This window comes from Gorilla gorilla, chromosome 6 (genome assembly GCF_029281585.2).
Source record: "Gorilla gorilla gorilla isolate KB3781 chromosome 6, NHGRI_mGorGor1-v2.1_pri, whole genome shotgun sequence".
In the NCBI taxonomy this organism is placed as follows: Eukaryota; Metazoa; Chordata; class Mammalia; order Primates; family Hominidae; genus Gorilla; species Gorilla gorilla.
Genome location: NC_073230.2, coordinates 7,562,511 through 7,578,570, shown reverse-complemented (window position 1 = coordinate 7,578,570; position 16,060 = coordinate 7,562,511). Strand labels below are relative to the sequence as shown.

General features: G+C 48.6%; 1 long non-coding RNA gene across 1 annotated transcript; it reads left to right on the top strand.

The window, feature by feature from the left end:
* Positions 1-2,206: 2,206 nt before the first annotated feature.
* On the top strand, positions 2,207-10,050 carry LOC129523744 (uncharacterized). Its single transcript, XR_008667345.2, has 3 exons — positions 2,207-2,816; positions 4,362-4,515; positions 6,393-10,050. It is a non-coding gene; the product is annotated as an uncharacterized lncRNA (long non-coding RNA).
* The last annotated feature ends 6,010 nt before the right edge of the window (positions 10,051-16,060 follow it).

The following is a 16,060-nucleotide window of genomic DNA, read 5'->3' as shown; positions in this document are numbered from 1 at the left end:
CACACACTTTTACCATCTTATTTTCTTCTTCTTGGTTCTTACATTTATCCTGTTCTTTTTATTTTCTTGAGTCTAATTTTGTCAGTTGAATGAATAATTTACTTGTTCGTATTTGGTTGCTACTAACGTAATTGTTATCGCTGTGAATTTTTCTCTGAGACTGTTTTAGTCACATTGTTTGGGTTCTGATAGATCATATTCCATAATTGTTATTTGTGGTGGTTCTGAAATTTGGACTCTGTTGTGCCACTTGACCCAAGAATTGTTCAAGAGGCATTTTGTTTGCTTACTTGTTATTCAGGATGTTAGGGTTTCTGCTTCTACAATTGCTGTTATTTTCTTCCTTTTGCGGATTTTGGCTGGAGAATATGGTCTAAGTGTTCTTGGGATTTGACATATGTTCAAGTTAAAGAAGAGGTTTCACGGCTTCTTGAAGAGAGAGGCATTTCCCACTTCAGGTGTGATGTACCTGTCAGGATCCACTCCTGGGTCTCCCGATGCGTGTTTGGGACCCAAGGTTCACAGAGGGCCGCTGAGGTCCCCACTGCTGCAGGCTACCTGGTCATCTTCAAATGATGCTGGAATCTCCACTCACGTACTTACCTCCATTCCTAAAATAGTATCGTGTTTTTCCTCTTTATTGTTTGTGCTGTTGGGGAGGAGCCTATTATCAGAGGAAATGGATGATCATCGGACACCCTGGTCTGGCTTTATCAGGTTCGCATGCCCTTTCTTATCACCCCCTTTCCCTGCCCTTCCCCTGCCCCTCTCCACCCCTTTCCCTCCCTCCTTCTCCTTTTCTCCTCCCTTTTACTCCGTCCTCTCTCCTTCCCTACTCCTTCTCCTTCCTTCCTTCCTTTCCTCCCCCCTCCTTCCCTCCTGCCTCTCCTTCCCTCCTCCCTGTCTTTCCCGCCCTCTTCCCTCCCTCCGTTTCTCTCCTTCCCTCCTCCCTCCTCCCTTCCTCTCCCCCTCCCACTCCCTCCCTACTCCTCCCTCCCTCTTTCCCATCTTCCCTCCTCTGCTCCCCCAGCCCTTAGCTTCAGAGGTCTGAGGTCCTGTTCCTTGGCACCTGGGAAAGCTGGCGCCACAGACCCTCAGGTTCTCTCCAGTCACCGACTGGTCCCCTTTCCTGCCAGTGCCTCTCTTGGTTCCCACCCTTCTCCATGGGCAGCCAATTTGCTGTGTTTGACATCTTTTAGTTGGTATGTTTTCTTGAAGAATCGGCCTGACTGTTATGGGTAGGGGAGTCACCGTGCTCGAGAGGACCTTCCGTGTGGCCGCGTGCTCGTCCACGGCGGGGCCTGCCCCACTGCGGAGCCCAGCCTTGAAGCTGCCATCTTTCCACGCTCACACCGAGGGCATTCAGTTTGCCTCCCAGTAATGCTTGGTCCAAGGAGTCCCAGACCGAACAGGAAACTTTAATGCTGATTATACCACATTCATCTTTTTAAAACTTGGTTCTCGCTTGCCTCTGATTTGTGCTGTTGACATGTTGTTTAAAAAGCCTTGCCTCGCTCCTTGGCCATGGTTATATTCCCTTATATGAGGTTAAATTTGTAGCTTCACCTGTAGGTGACGGCCATGCCTGGTGTGGCTGGCTGTTGAGGTGCAGGGCGCCGCCGTCCAGCAGAGGCCAGTCCAGGAGCAGAGTCCAGAGGCAGCCTGCAGCCCCTGTCCAGAGGCCCTGAGGGGTCCGGGCCAGGGAGGTGGCCTGGCTGCAAGCCCAGCAGAGCAGCCACATGGGCAGGACCTGGCCGCAGTCTCAAGGGGCCCCTCCTTCTTCCCCGACGCTCCCCGCTCCCTCCCCACACAGGTGTGCGGGGCTGAGCCCCCGGCGAGTGTAGTGTTTCCAGCCTATGTGCCGGAGTCACCTAGGAACAAGCTCCTGAACTTGCAGCAGAATGTAGCTGCGGACGTTTTGAACACACCATGCGATGTTCTGTTTCTTCATTCATCCTTTTGCCAATTTCCTTAACAAATATTGAATTTCCACCATGACTCAGGCACTCCAGAGTGAACCAGGCCAGACCCGGTGCCCAGGTGCCTGTGCCAGAAATAATTGGGCTCTCCTGGGCCTCTAGGTCAGTTTAAAGTTAAGGGTCTGAGCATCATTGCTGTAAGAAAATTCCTGGAAAAAGTATTTGCATGCCTTTGGGGAAGAGAATCAGAGGAAAGGAATGGGTTTTCTCCCTGGACAGTGAGTGCCCTTCCCTGCGAGTGGCCAGGACCAATGTGATGTGGCCGGGGCAGTGGGGCTGGAAGAGGAGTGGCAGCTGTGTTTGTCACAGGCCTGGCTGAGGAATTCTCTGTGGCTCTGAGCCCTCGCTCCTGCTCCTCAGGGGCTCCTGGCCCCTCTCCTGCTCAAAGCTTGCTCCCCCAGAGGGTCCAGGCAGCGGGACCTGGGTGTGGGCCGGCCTTCCCTGCCCTGCCAATGATGGCTGGGTGGTGGCAGAGCCCCGTAAGGCCCAAGGAGTTCTGCTCAGTGCAAGACTCATCATCTGGCCACACTGCAGGTCTGCAGGGGACAAGGCTCCAGGAACAGGAAGACCCAGCTCCCATGGCCTGGCCCCCGAAGGCTCGACCCCGGGGACAGACTCTGGGAAACTCTCTCAGCTGGAGGCTTTCTGTGCAGCTGGAGTTTAAACAGCCCAAGGCTCCGGGCTGTCATCTCCGCCCAGGATTAACTGCTGCTGGAGACGTCCTCTCGTGGGCCCTGTGCTGAGGCTGTACAGCTTCCTACCTCACGCCATCTCTGTGGTCACAGGACGCTGAGTGGAGAAAATAAAACCCACGCAGGGACGGCAACCATCGTGGCGGTACGTGGGGCTGCGCTCAGGTCTGCAGAGGCCGAGGCCGGACAGGGTGGGCCCTGCTTCCTCGTCAGGAGCGGGAGCCCCATGACCCCCAGCACGCAGTTCAGAGTGGAGAAATTGCCGGGTGACCACGCTGAGCTTCCCCTTCCTTCCCCTTGTCCAGGCTCAGCAGGGGCTCCGGGCTGATCCTACTCTTCCCACTGGAGGGAGCCGTGGGTGCTGGGGGCTCTGGGGGCCTCCTGGCCTCTGGGTGGTGGTGGGCTGCTGGCTTAGGGTGAGGGCACCCAATGGCCCTTCGAGCTGCCCTCCTGGCCCCCGTGGGGCCACCAGGATCCGGGCTCAGGGATGTCTGTGCCCGCCGTTCCCACTTCCCTTCGACCTCCCCCACCTGATTTCTGCTCTGCCCTCCCCTCCCTGCCGCTAAGGAGTCTTTGGCCTCTGCTGATCTTCTTTAAACTCCCTGCTGCAGCGGTTCACGGAAACTTCCCAATTACCACATGATGACAATGGCAATGGCTTCTCACATTCTCTGTGGCCAGACTGTGCTCAACACTCCAACCATTATCTCGTTTACCTCAGAAACGTCCCTAAGCTGGGGGCAGGGGCAGTGTCGTGGTGACCACTCCTCCCTTTTCCAGGCGACTAACCTGGGTTTCCAGAGGTCGGCCCTTCTTTGTCCTGGTGGACGGCCTAAGGCCAAGGTGTCCGACCCGGGACCGGGTGTCCCTGTCACAGGAGACTGGCTGACACCTGCATGCAGTTTATTCCAACCAAGACAGCCACGCCAAAGGACCACGCTGACGGGAGGAGAGGTGGGTTGAGGTGTGCCAGTCAGGTGAGACTCAGGTGGCAACTCCACAAAACACTGGAGTTAACAGCGTGACTCACAGATCCAGAGGGAAGAGGGCAGCCCCCTTGCAGGGCTGGTGGTGGGAACGGGGTGCTGTCTTGGACGCACACAGCCAGAGGCACAAGGGCTGTGGTCAAAGCCTTCACTGGGGTCCAGGGTATTGCCCAAGCAGGTTCCCACAGGAAGCTCTGGTGGTGCACTCAGAGCCAGTGGGACACAGCCCCATGAAGTCACACTGGGACTGGGAGGGGTCTGCTGTGGGATAGCTACACAGTCCTTGCACGGTGTGGGGTCTGGGTGAGTCCTGTGGGCTGTCCCATAGCGGGGTGGTCACCAGGAGACGTCTGAGTAAGGCAGGTGTCTGGATGGACCACCCTGAGATACTGGGCGGAGGCAGAGAACTGGAAACTGTGTCAAGGGTGACTGAGCCCTGATTCTTGGAGGACAAAGCCCCAAATGGGTGCTGAGGGAACACGACATCGTAAGAATTCCGCACAGACGCTTCAGTGCTGCTGATGAGAGAGGGCATCAGGCTGTGAGCGTGTCAGAGTCTGGGGGGTGTAAAATTATTGCATGTAAATAATCAGGAAACAGCTGCCTAGAAAGTTCTTTATATTGGAAAGTGTGCTTTGAGGTCATTATGCCGGATTTTATGGCCATTTCTTGGCTGAGCCCCGGGATGGCTTATGTCTTTGCAGAAAGGCATCATCACATTTTATGAATGACAGATGGCTTTTATCGCACCTTTGCATGGTCGCTTATGGTAATAGGACTGCGGTGCCCTGAGACGTGGGGATCTGCGTGAGTGCCCCAGGCAAAGTCTGCTCTTCCAGCCTCGAATCTGGATCCCAGGTGAGGCCTGAGGATTTTATTTCTTCCTCTGATCTCCCTGCGGGCAGGGCCACTGTGGCAGAACAATTCGGGGCCCCGCCCCCTGGATGTGCAGGTGCAGGCCAGTCTCGCGGGGATCGGTGGCTCCCGGGGACTGTCGAGGGGATCGGCGGCTGCCGGGGGGCTGTGGGATGGTGCTCCCGTCCCAGGGCTCCCGCACGGGAGGGCTTTGCACGTCCACCCCTCCTTTCCTTGACCAAACCCGGTTCTTATCCAGTCTTGTCTTTTCCTTTCTTTTTTTCTAAGCCCTCATGACCCAAGCCGGGGCTCTAGGGTGAGGGCTGCGTGTTCTGCTCCATGCAGCTGTCTGGACACTGCTGGACGAGGGCCTGTCTCCTGTGGGCTCCCACCCATTGTGGCGCAGGTTTACCCAGCCCTGCTTCACCAAAACATGACTTTATAAAGAAGAGTTATTTCTCAAACTGGGAGAAATCACTGCATTTGGTCAAACAATGATATATACTTATATATATATTTTTTTAAGGCAGGGTCTTGCTCTGTGGCCCAGGCTGGAGTACAGTGGTGTGATCTCAGCCCACTGCAACCTCCGCCTCCTGGATTCAAGTGATTCTCCTGCCTCAGCCTCCTGAGTAGCTGGGATTATAGGCGCGCACCACCACGCCTGGCTAATTTTTGTATTTTTAGTAGAGACAGCATTTCACCATGTTGATCAGGCTGGTCTCGAACCCCTGACCTCATGATCCACCCATCTCGGCCTCCGGAAGTGCTGGGATTACAGGGGTGAACCAGCACGCCCGGCCGATTTATATTTGTAAAATCAGCTCTGCTCTGCTAAACAAATAATTAAAGAAAAGGTGAACACAAGACAGTGTAGACTGTTTAGGTGGCACCAAGAGAACCAGGGCCAGGGGTTGAGCCAGGATGAACACCAGGGGTCAAGGCCACAGCCAGGAGGGCCAAGGTGGGTGCCAGCTGTTGTGGGAGAGGCCAAGCCGGAGTGGGATCAGGGGTGACACTAATCCCTGGAGGAGAGACAAAGAGGGGGATGGGGGCTCAGGGAGTTGGGCCTTGAGGGACTTGCTATCTGATGAAAGGACGGACACGACCCACCAGATGAGGTGGACGGGCCTGGTAAGTGCCTGTCAAGGGTGGTGTAGAACAGAGAGGGGGCTCCTATCTCACAGCGGGCAGCAGCCCAGCGTCTTTGAGACGGCGTGGAGATGGGCCTAGATGCTGAGAGGAGGCGTCCACACGGCTGAGGCAGGCCAGGCAGAGGCCATAGTGTGGGTGAAGGCCAGAGAATGGGCGAGCTCAGGGAACTGGGGGCCTCTGGGCAGAGCCCGGAGCAGAATGATGGGTGTGGGTGCAGGTGGGGCACAGGCTGGAGGTGTTGGGAAGAAGCCTGCGAGGCTGGTGCTGAGTGCCTGGCCAGCACCGAGTTCACCCGAGGAGCTCCTGAGTGTGGAGGGGAGATGGGGCTCGACCGGGACACTGGGAAGCCCGTTCCTGGATGCCAGCGAGCCCATTCCCGGACACTGGTGAGTCCATTCCTGGATGGGCAGAACTCAGCCACAGAGACCAGCCAGCAGGTTATGGGAAAGAGCCCCTGTGGAGGGCAAGGAGGGCGAGGGAGGGAAAAGGGTCTGCTTCGCTTTTTCCCGAGGACGTTGAAGGAAGGGAGAGGGCTTATGGAGAAGAGCAGGCCTCCATGTCCAGAGCAGGAATCCGAAAGTGGAATGCGTTTGCCAGATGTTCTCTCTCCTCTGTCTCTCCCACTTCTCTCTGCCTGTATCTCTGTCTCCTCTTTGTCTCTCCCTCTCCCTCTCTGTCTCCTCTTTGTCTCTCCCTCTCCCTCTCTGTCTCTGTTCTCGCTGCAGGAGCCCGTCCATATCCCTCATCCAGCAAACTCCATGGCCATGCAGGGCTCCTCAGGACACTGCAGTTGTGCCCTGTTTAAAACAATAACTGTTTCTCAAGTTTCTTGGAGTGAAGCCACCATGACCTTTGCAACAGACGAAGCCTACACTTTTTCCAAGTGTGACTCAAAGGACAAAAGGTTCATGCACAAGGCAGTTCTAAAAGTGGATGGGTAATTGCTGGTTCTGCTTCCTGTAAGGATTTTGTAAGATCACACCAAACCCACTCCCTTACAGAAAACAGCTTCAAAATCTGTACACAATGCAAACAGGCTGCTTGTGGGCGTTGGAGAGTGAACAGCAAGACGGACCCGGGGTGTACACGGGGGATAAAGGAGTTGCAGGAAGCACGTTCTCTTTGACCGTGGCTGTTAGCCTGGGCACTATGTAGTTAGGGCATGAGGAGCTGGGGGTCCTCAGGGAAGGCCACAGTCTTCATGGCCTGGAACAGGAGCAGAATGAAATTGGGGAAGCTGTGGCCAGTGGAGGGGGGGGGAGCGTCCAGAAGGGGAAACTTGGCAGACTCTACTCATGTTTCCGACAGGCCCTGAACTGCACACACCCAAAGCAGATAAAAGAAGCCCAGCTAAAGGCAGAAAGTCTGAGTTCAGGCTGCAGCTGTAGCCAGGACACTTGCAGTTCAAGCCCAAACACAATCACTACCTACTACACCGAAAGAAACAGCAGCTGGTGGAAAGCCACAGAGTCCAGAAAGTCCACAATACATGCATAGTGCCCAGGACCCAATTCCGGATTACTCAGCACACAAAGACACCGAGTGGAACACATTCTTAGGAGAAAAGAACGTCAACTGAGGTCGATCCCAAGTGACCAGGTGTCGTGGTGGAAGATGGGGATGGGACGTCAACTGAGATCGATCCCAAGTGACCAGGTGTCGTGGTAGAAGATAAGCACAGAATGTCAACTGAGGTCGATCCCAAGTGACCAGGTGTCGTGATAGAGGATGAGGATTTTACTCCGGTGGCTTGAAGCTGGATTCGGTGGATAAACAGTGTTATATCCTCTTGACTAATTGGCCCTGTTGGAATTACAAAATGACCTTCTTTATAATGCTGGTTGTGTTCATTGCTCTGAAATCCACCTTGTTCAATATTACTATAGCTGTTCCCGCTTTTTTTTTTTGACTAGTGTTAGTACAGTGTATCTTTTAAAATCCCATTAGTTTTCATGTATTTGTGAATTCGTATTTAAAGTGGGTTTTGGGTAGGCAGCAATTAGTTGGGTCTTGCTTTATTATTCAGTCTGACAAACTGCCGCTGAATTGGACCAATGGTTATAGATCATTTTCATCTACCATCACTGTTGATAATGGTTGGACTTAAACCACCATCTTGCTATTTGTGTTTTATTTATCCTGTCTACTTTTTGTTTCCTGTTCCTCTTAGCCAACCTTCTTCTGGACTGGGTATTTTTTAATCATCCCATTTAATCACTTCTGTTGGCTTATTCCCCATAACTCTGTTTGTACGTATGTATGTGTGCGTGTGCGTGTATACATTTTAGGGTTTATAGTGTGCACCTTCAACTTATCATAATCTATCTTCAAATAATATTACACTACATCATGATGGTTTAATAACCTTACAGCAGCACACTTCCATTCCCTGACCTCCTTCATGTCCTTGTGGGCACATATTTTATTTCTCTACATGTTCTATACCCAGCAAAACATGCTTTTCCTTCCTGTGCTTCTATTGGGTCTCCTATAATGTCATTTTCCTCTTGTCCAAAGGACTTTCTTTAATATCTCTTAGTGCTTATCTGCTGGTATGATTAATATTTTAGCTTTTATATGTCTGAAAAACTTGATATCTCACCCTGTTTCTACCTTTGTTGCCAGGTACAGAATCACAAATCAACAGGCTTTTCCCGGCAGTACTTTGCAGAGCTTGTTCCACTGTCCTCCAGCTCGCCTCATTTTCAAGGAGAAACCTGTCGTCATCCTTGTCTTTGTTCCTCTGTACCCAGCACGTCTCTTTTCTTCTGCCTGCTGTTAAGATTGTCTTGTTCTTACCCAGTTTAAGCAGTTTGGTTAAGATGTGCCTTCTTCGTACTTCATACTTTTTGGACTGGGATATGTAGCTTTTAAAAAGCAAATTTCAAAAGATTTCAGTCATTATGTCTTCCTTTTTTCTGTTTTTTTTCTTTGTTTTCTTTGTGGGACTCTAAAAGTATGAATTTTAGGCCAATTGAAGTTGCCCCCCAATTACTTTGTGCTCCTTTTGAAGGGGTCTATTTTCTGTCTGTGTTTCACTTTGGATGGTTTCTATTATATACCTTTAAGTTCATTAATCTTTCCTTTTGTAGTGTCTGTCTAATCTCATCATCTCATCCAGTGAATTTTCTTTATCTCAGAAATTGTTTCATCTCTAAAAGTTAGAATTGGGACTTTTTAATGTCTTTCATATGTCTACTTAACGTTATCATGTGGAATAGAGTGATAATAACTACAGTTCATCTGTGTCTAGGAATGCCCTCATCTGTGCCATTTGTGAATTAGTTTCAATTTGTTGATATTCCTCATTACATGATGTGTTTTCCTGCCTCTTTGCATACTTGGTGATTTTTTACTGTATGCTAGACATCATGTACTTTTCCTTGTTAGATCCTGGATAGTTTTGCACTCCTAAAATTATTTTTGAAACTTTTCTGGGATGAAGTTACTTTACTTGGAAACAATTTGATATATTTGAGGCTTGATTTTAAGCTTTTTTGGGTGGGGCCTAAATTAGTCTAGGACTGATTATGCTCTACTACTGAGGTGATACCGTGCTGAAAAAGCTTAATAAGGAGAAAAATCAATCAATAAATATTCACGTATATTCACAAAATATAATGAGGAGAAAAATCAATCACTAAATATTCACATAACCCTAAAAAAAAGTTAAGAAATGAGAAACAAAGGGGAAACTGGAGGATATGTATAGAGAGCGAGGCATAAAATTACAGAGCCAAACACAACCATGTCAATACTTACTTAAATACGAGTGGACCAAAGAGTTCAGGTAAAACGCAGAGGTTGTCAGAATGGATATGAAAACAAGACCCACACACATGCTGTCTTCCAAAATTGCACTTGAAGAACAGAGACACGGGTAGCTTTAAATGACATTAAAGTTAAAGCATAAACATTGGAAAGGGAGAAGAAGAACTGCCTCTTTATGCAGATATCATGAATCATGTATGAGGAAGTATCTTAAGAAAGTTACAGACAACTAGCATAGGCACTGAGAAGGTGTGGTCTACTCATATGATGGAATACTACTCAACCACAAACAGGAATGAAGCCCTAACATCGGACACAAAGGGCCGCATGTTACATGATTCCAGTTATACGAAATGGGCAGATCTAAAGAGGCAGAGTGCAGATTAGTGGTGCCAGGAGCTGGGGGAAGGGAGGAACAGAGAGTGACACCTTGATTGCTGTGGTGTCTCCTTTCGTGGTGATGCGAATGTCTTGGAGCCGGCAACATGGTGAACGCACTAGATGCCACTGAATTGTGCACTTCAAAATTGTGAAAATAGTGAATTTTATAATATGTGAATTTTACCACCATAAAAACCAAACTATTAGTTCAAATAAAATTAGTTTAGCCAAGTTGCAGCATTTAACTTTCATAGAAAAATCGATTGTATGTCTTTGCTCATCAGTATACTACCATGCCACTTATGGTCCTTTTGAAGAAATGAGACAGCTGATGCTAAGATTTACATGGAAAAACAAAAGGGTTAAAATATCCAGAAACAACTTTGAAAAATAAGAACAAGTTTGTGGGGCCCACGCTACTTGATTTCAAAAATTACTATACAGGTATGGTAATCACGACAGTGTGGTTTTGGCATCAGGAAAGACATAGAGGCCGATTGAGCCGAAGGGGAAGTCAGAAAGACCCACATTTATATAGTCCCTTGATTGCTGGTAAAGGTATAAATTTAATTCCTTCAGAACTAGCTGTTTCAATAAATGGTGCCAGAATAAGTTGATATCTATATGGAAAAACAAAATAACCTTCAAGCCTTACCTCCCACCACATGCAAAATTATCTTGAGATGGATCATGGACTGAAAATTATTAGAACTTTTAAAGTTCTAGAAGAAAACATACGGAAGAATTTTTATGACTTCGGCTGGAATAAACATTTTTTAGAAACAAGATGTGAAAGCACAGATGATAAAAAATGATAAAACAAATTCAGCAAAATTGAAAAGGTTGCTCAAAATTAAACAGAGTTAAGGGAATGCAAAAGCAGACTACAAACTGGCAGAATAATTTTACAAAATCCACATCTGACAATGGGCTTGTACTCAGAATATATGAAGATATCTTATAAATCAATAATTTGAAAACTGCAGTTAAAAATTGAAAAGGACTTGGACAAATACATGACAAAAAAGATATATGACCCATAGGCACATGAAAAAATGATCAACATCACTTGCCATCAGAGGAGTACACATTAAAAGCAGTCTAAAGTTAAAAAGATTGACAATACTAAGTGTTGACAAGGATATAGAACAATGGGAATTTACATACCATTTAAATTGGAATGCATGAAATTTGGTTGGAATTGTAAATGGAAATACTTTGGAAAATGGACTGACACTATCTAAGAGGTAAAACATTCACTTACCACATGACCCAGCAATTCCAATCCTAAATATTTACCCCGGGAAAATGAAAACATATGTCCACACAAAGACGTGGACACAAGTGCTCACACCAATGTTATTTGTAATACATCCAAACTGCAAACAGCCCAAATGCCCATCAACAGGCAAGTTGGTAACCTACGGTACATGTGTATTATGAGATACTACCCATTAATAAAAAATGAACAAAATATTAAGCCTACACGACATGGATGAGTCTTGAAATCATCAAGTTAAGTGGAAGAGATAGAGTACTGTTCCATGTCTATGAGCTTCCAGGAAAGGCAAAGTTACAGGGACAGGAATCAGATCACTGTCTGCCTGGGGCTGGGAGCTGGAGGAGGGAATCTGAAGGGGCAGGAGAACACTTTTTAGGAGAATGAAATGTTCCACGTCTTGACTGTGGTAGATGTTACATGACTGTATACAACTGTCACATGAATGGGCTTTACTGTTTGTGAATGAAACCTAAACAAGCTAGGGAAAGAAACAGAAGGAGCATGGGCCGGCTGAAGCCGTGTCTGCAGGTGGGTGCTGGAGGCCCTGGAGCCGCGTGGCACAAGCCACAAACCTCAGGTGTCTCCCGTGGGTGGCTGGGGAAGATTAAGGCAACCCTCAAGAAGCCCACCAAGGCGCCACTGGGGGGCTCCTGTCTTGGGGCTGTGTGGGGCCAGCCTGGGGAGGTGGGAGCCTGATAAGAGTCCCCTGAAAGCTACTTCATTTCCAAGTAGAGAAGGGGGTGGGGGTGGGGGGTGCAACACAGAAGGGTCTTGATGGAGAGGGTGTCTGCACAGCACAGTGATTACAGCCCAATCAGGGGTCAGACTTCCTTCGTGGACAGCCTGGTTCTCACCTGCATTCGCTGTGTGACCTTCAGAAAGTGACCTACCATCTCTGTGCCTAGTCTGCTCTTTAGTAAAAGATGGCTAGTGAAGTGGCTACCTTACTGGGCCCTTGAGAGAATGAGGTGAGAGAATACAGGTACAGCACCGAGAGCAGCACTGGGATACAGTAGGTGTTCATAAATGGCACCTGCTATCATTATTGGTGATCTAGGAATAGGCCCTTAGCTTAAACCCCACTGTGGGAAAAAGGGAAAAGCAAGGAGGAGGGGCTTGTCCAAGGCAGCAATCCCATCTTCCAGACGCCAGGCGAAGAGTTCTGGAGCCCGAACACAGGCGTGGCAGAGAGCCTTTGCTGCCCTTTCCCGGCCCACGGGGCGGAGGGGAGATCACGGGCCCCACAGCACCTGAGCAGGGCTCGGGGGTCACCCTCAGTGCTGGCAGGGAGTGCGGAGTTGCTTTGACTCACTCAGGAGTAGGTTTGAGCCCTGGTTCCTTTCCTTATCACTCAGAGGCCGATGGCGCAGTAGCTGCCTGAGGAACACACAGCCTTTGCAAGTCTTTGGGAACCAGGAGAACTGTTTTCCTTTGTCTGAGAAGCACTCAAGTTGACGGACAGTGGTGCTGCTACTTGCTGCTATTTCTCTCCAAACTTCGGGACTGCGGCCACAGCGGCAGCCACAGCTGTTATTCCTTGTGTCTGGCAAGGGTCTGAGAGTGGCCTGGCGATTCAGCTGTTCCCTGCCCACAGCCCACCCTACGGGATGGGGCCAGTGATGTCGGATCCCTGGTGGTCCTGGTTCTGGCTATCGCTGGAGGGGACACAGACTCCACCTGCGTTGAGCGTGCTGCTGCCTATGTTCTCCATCTCCATGTTCCCACCTCTTCCTGCTCTCTTTTCCCCATGCCTTCAGCTACCTAAGGGTCGCCACTTACCGTCCCTGCAGAGTGCAGAGATTTCTCTTTGAAGAAAAGGTTCTGGAGCAATCAGAGGGGTGAGTGTGGATGCAGCCAGCCCCAGCCCTATGCTGCTCCTCAGACTAATGGTGCTGAAGGCTAAGAGAACGAATAAATGGTAGTGAGTGTTTTTCTCAGGGTTTTAAAATCCTCCAAGTAATAGATCATTTTGTAGCATCTTACGTGTCCTGCTTATCCTAATAATGTGTTATTACTGAATCTCAATAATTTTAATGGGGAAATTCTTTATCTTAAAAAATGTGAAGTGGCTATCCATTTAAAAAGTGTTAACGAGGTAACTCCAAGGGTTTCAGTGAACAAGGAGGCCCATAGCTGTAGTGACCCAGTGCCCTCGTGTTTTAGACACTAGCTGAGATCTGCACACTGGAGCCATGGCCGTGGAGGGAGCAGTGACGAGGACCTGCCTCCCGCAGTGGGGGCCTTTAGTGCTCAGCCCAGGCTTCTGTGCTGGGATGCAGGGCCGGTCTGTTCACACAGACCAGGATAGGCCCTGGACGCGTGCACAGACAAACCCCCACAGGGGTTCATTTTATCTGGGGTGTGGCAGGAAATCATGAGCTGAACAGAGATGCTGGATGCTGAAAACAGCCTCTGTCCCTGCCTCTCTCTGCCAGGGCTTGCTGTTTGCCTGGAAACAATCCCTCTCCTTCCTTGGCTGCAGTTTTCTCACCCATGAAGACGTGTTCGATGCAGACGTACCGAGTTTCCTCTGGGTCTTCTTGGTTGCCTGGTGTCTCCAAGTGCTCATTTCTCTTCCTTGCCTTGCCCAGCCCACGGGCCCTTCCCCCGTGAGCGAGCTTCACAGACACACACAGACACTAGTGGTTTGGGGTCCTTAGTTGAGGCCATCTTAACTGGCTTCCCTCACCTCCCGAGTGGCAGGCTAGGAGGAAGCGGTGGTTTATTACAGGGACAGATCACACTGTGCCAGGCAATGCCAGGAAAATATATTCCCATTTTACTTCCTCTAATAATCTCCTATTTTCATCAGTGGGTGAGTGAGTGAACATGGCTTGTTCTTCCCAATGATGGTGCAAATGTATAATTTCTCCCAATGAAATCTGATTTTAATGAGAGACTAAATCAGAGGAAAGAGTAATTATTTAGATAGTATATGCACATGTCAGGTTAATTTAAAATCAGCTTTTAGGTCAATCTATCTTAATTATTCTATTAACCGTTTTTGACTAGCAATTCCAATAATTGTGTTTGCGTAATACTTGGCAGTGTAATTGCTTTTTGGATTCTCTTCATTGTTTTGTCAGAGTCTGTTCCTGGGCCTCTGTCCCTGGTGAGCTGTGCTTGGGTTGAGTATGCATGCATGGGTGTGCCTGTGTGCACGTGCTTGGGTTGAGTGTGTGCACATTCGTGCAACTGCACATGTGCTTGGGTTGAGTGTGTGTGTACAAGTGTGCGTGTGTGCACATGCTTGGGTTGAGTGTGCAGATGGACGTGCATGTGCATGCATACCTGGGTTGAGGGTGTGTGTGCACGTATGTATCTGCTTATGTGCTCGAGTTGAGCATGCGTGGGTGTCTGTGCACATGTGCTTGGATGGAGTGCATGTGTACATGCACATATGTGCAGAAGTGCTTGCATAGTGTGTGTGCATGGGTATCATGTGCACGTGTGCTTGGGTTGAGTGTGTGTGCACATGTGTGCATGGGTGCATGTGTTCAGGTTGAGTATGTGCATGTGCACACGTGTTTGGGTTGACTGCACGGGCATGGGCATGCAATGCATATGTGTTTGCATCATGTGTGTGCACAGAAGTGCATGTGCTTGCATTGTGTGTGCATGGGTATGCATGTGTGCACGTGCTTGTGTTGAGCATGTGTGCATGTGCTCAGGTTGGGTGTGTCATGGGTGTAATGTGCACACGTGTTTGGGTTGACTGTGGGCACAGATGCACACATGCATGCATGCTTGGATTGGGTGTGTGTGCATGAGTGTGCATGTATGCACATGCTTGGGTTGAGTGTGTGCCTGGGTGTCATGTGCACATGTGCTTGAGTTGAGTGTGTGCCTGGGTGTCATATGCACATGTGCTGGGGGAGGTGCTTCCCTGATTATTAATGAATGTATTTTCATGGGGTTTATTGATATCAAGGACCCCTGTCTTTATTTTTTATTTTTAAAATAAACTTCATTTTAGAACATTGTTAGATATAAAGAAAAATTGTGATGATAGCACAGAGCCTGTATACTCCACACCCAGGTTCCCCTACTCTTACCCTGTCACATTATACTGTACCTTTGTCACAGTGAATTAGCCCATGTCGATACAGTAGTAGGAACTAAAGTCCATACTTTATTCAGATTCCCTCAGTTTTCCCTTAATATCCATTTTCTACCTCAGAATCCAAAGTATGATGTTACAGTTGGCCCTCATGTCTCCTTAGGGCCCTCGTAGCTGTGACAGATTCTCAGACTTTCCTTATTTTTGGTGATCTCGACAGTTTTGAGGAGGACTGGTTGGGTATTTTGTAGAATGTCCCTCATTTGGGACTTGTCTGATCTTTTTCCTGTGATTAGTTTGGGGTCACGGGTTGTGGGGAGGATGGAAAGTGACCTTCCCACAGCATCACACCAAGGTCCTTGCTGTCTGCGTGGCTGGTCACCGGTGATGTCAACCTCGGCGATGTGGCTGAGGCAGAGGTTTCCAGTTTTCTCCACTGTAAAGTTGCTCTTTTTCCCTTTTCATACTGTATTATTTGGAAGGAAGACACTATGCAATGCTTATACTTTTAATTGTTTATTGATGCATAACACTTTACATATTTATGAGGTGCATGAGATATTTTGATATGCACATGCCATGTGTAATGATGGAATTGGGGTATTTAGGACGTTCATCACCTCGAACGTCTATCCTTTCTTCATGTTGGGAACATTTCAAATCTTTTCTTCTCGCTATTTCAAAATATGCAGTATGTTGTTGTTAACTATAATCCCTTCACTGTGCTATCAACACTAGAACTCACCCGTCCTACCAAACCGTTTATTCGTACCCATTAACCACCTTCTCTTCATTCCCTCCACCCGCCCCCCACTATTTTTTAAATAGCTTTACTGGGTTATAATTCACATACCATGCAATTCACCCATTTAAAGTGTACAATGGTTTTTAGTATATTC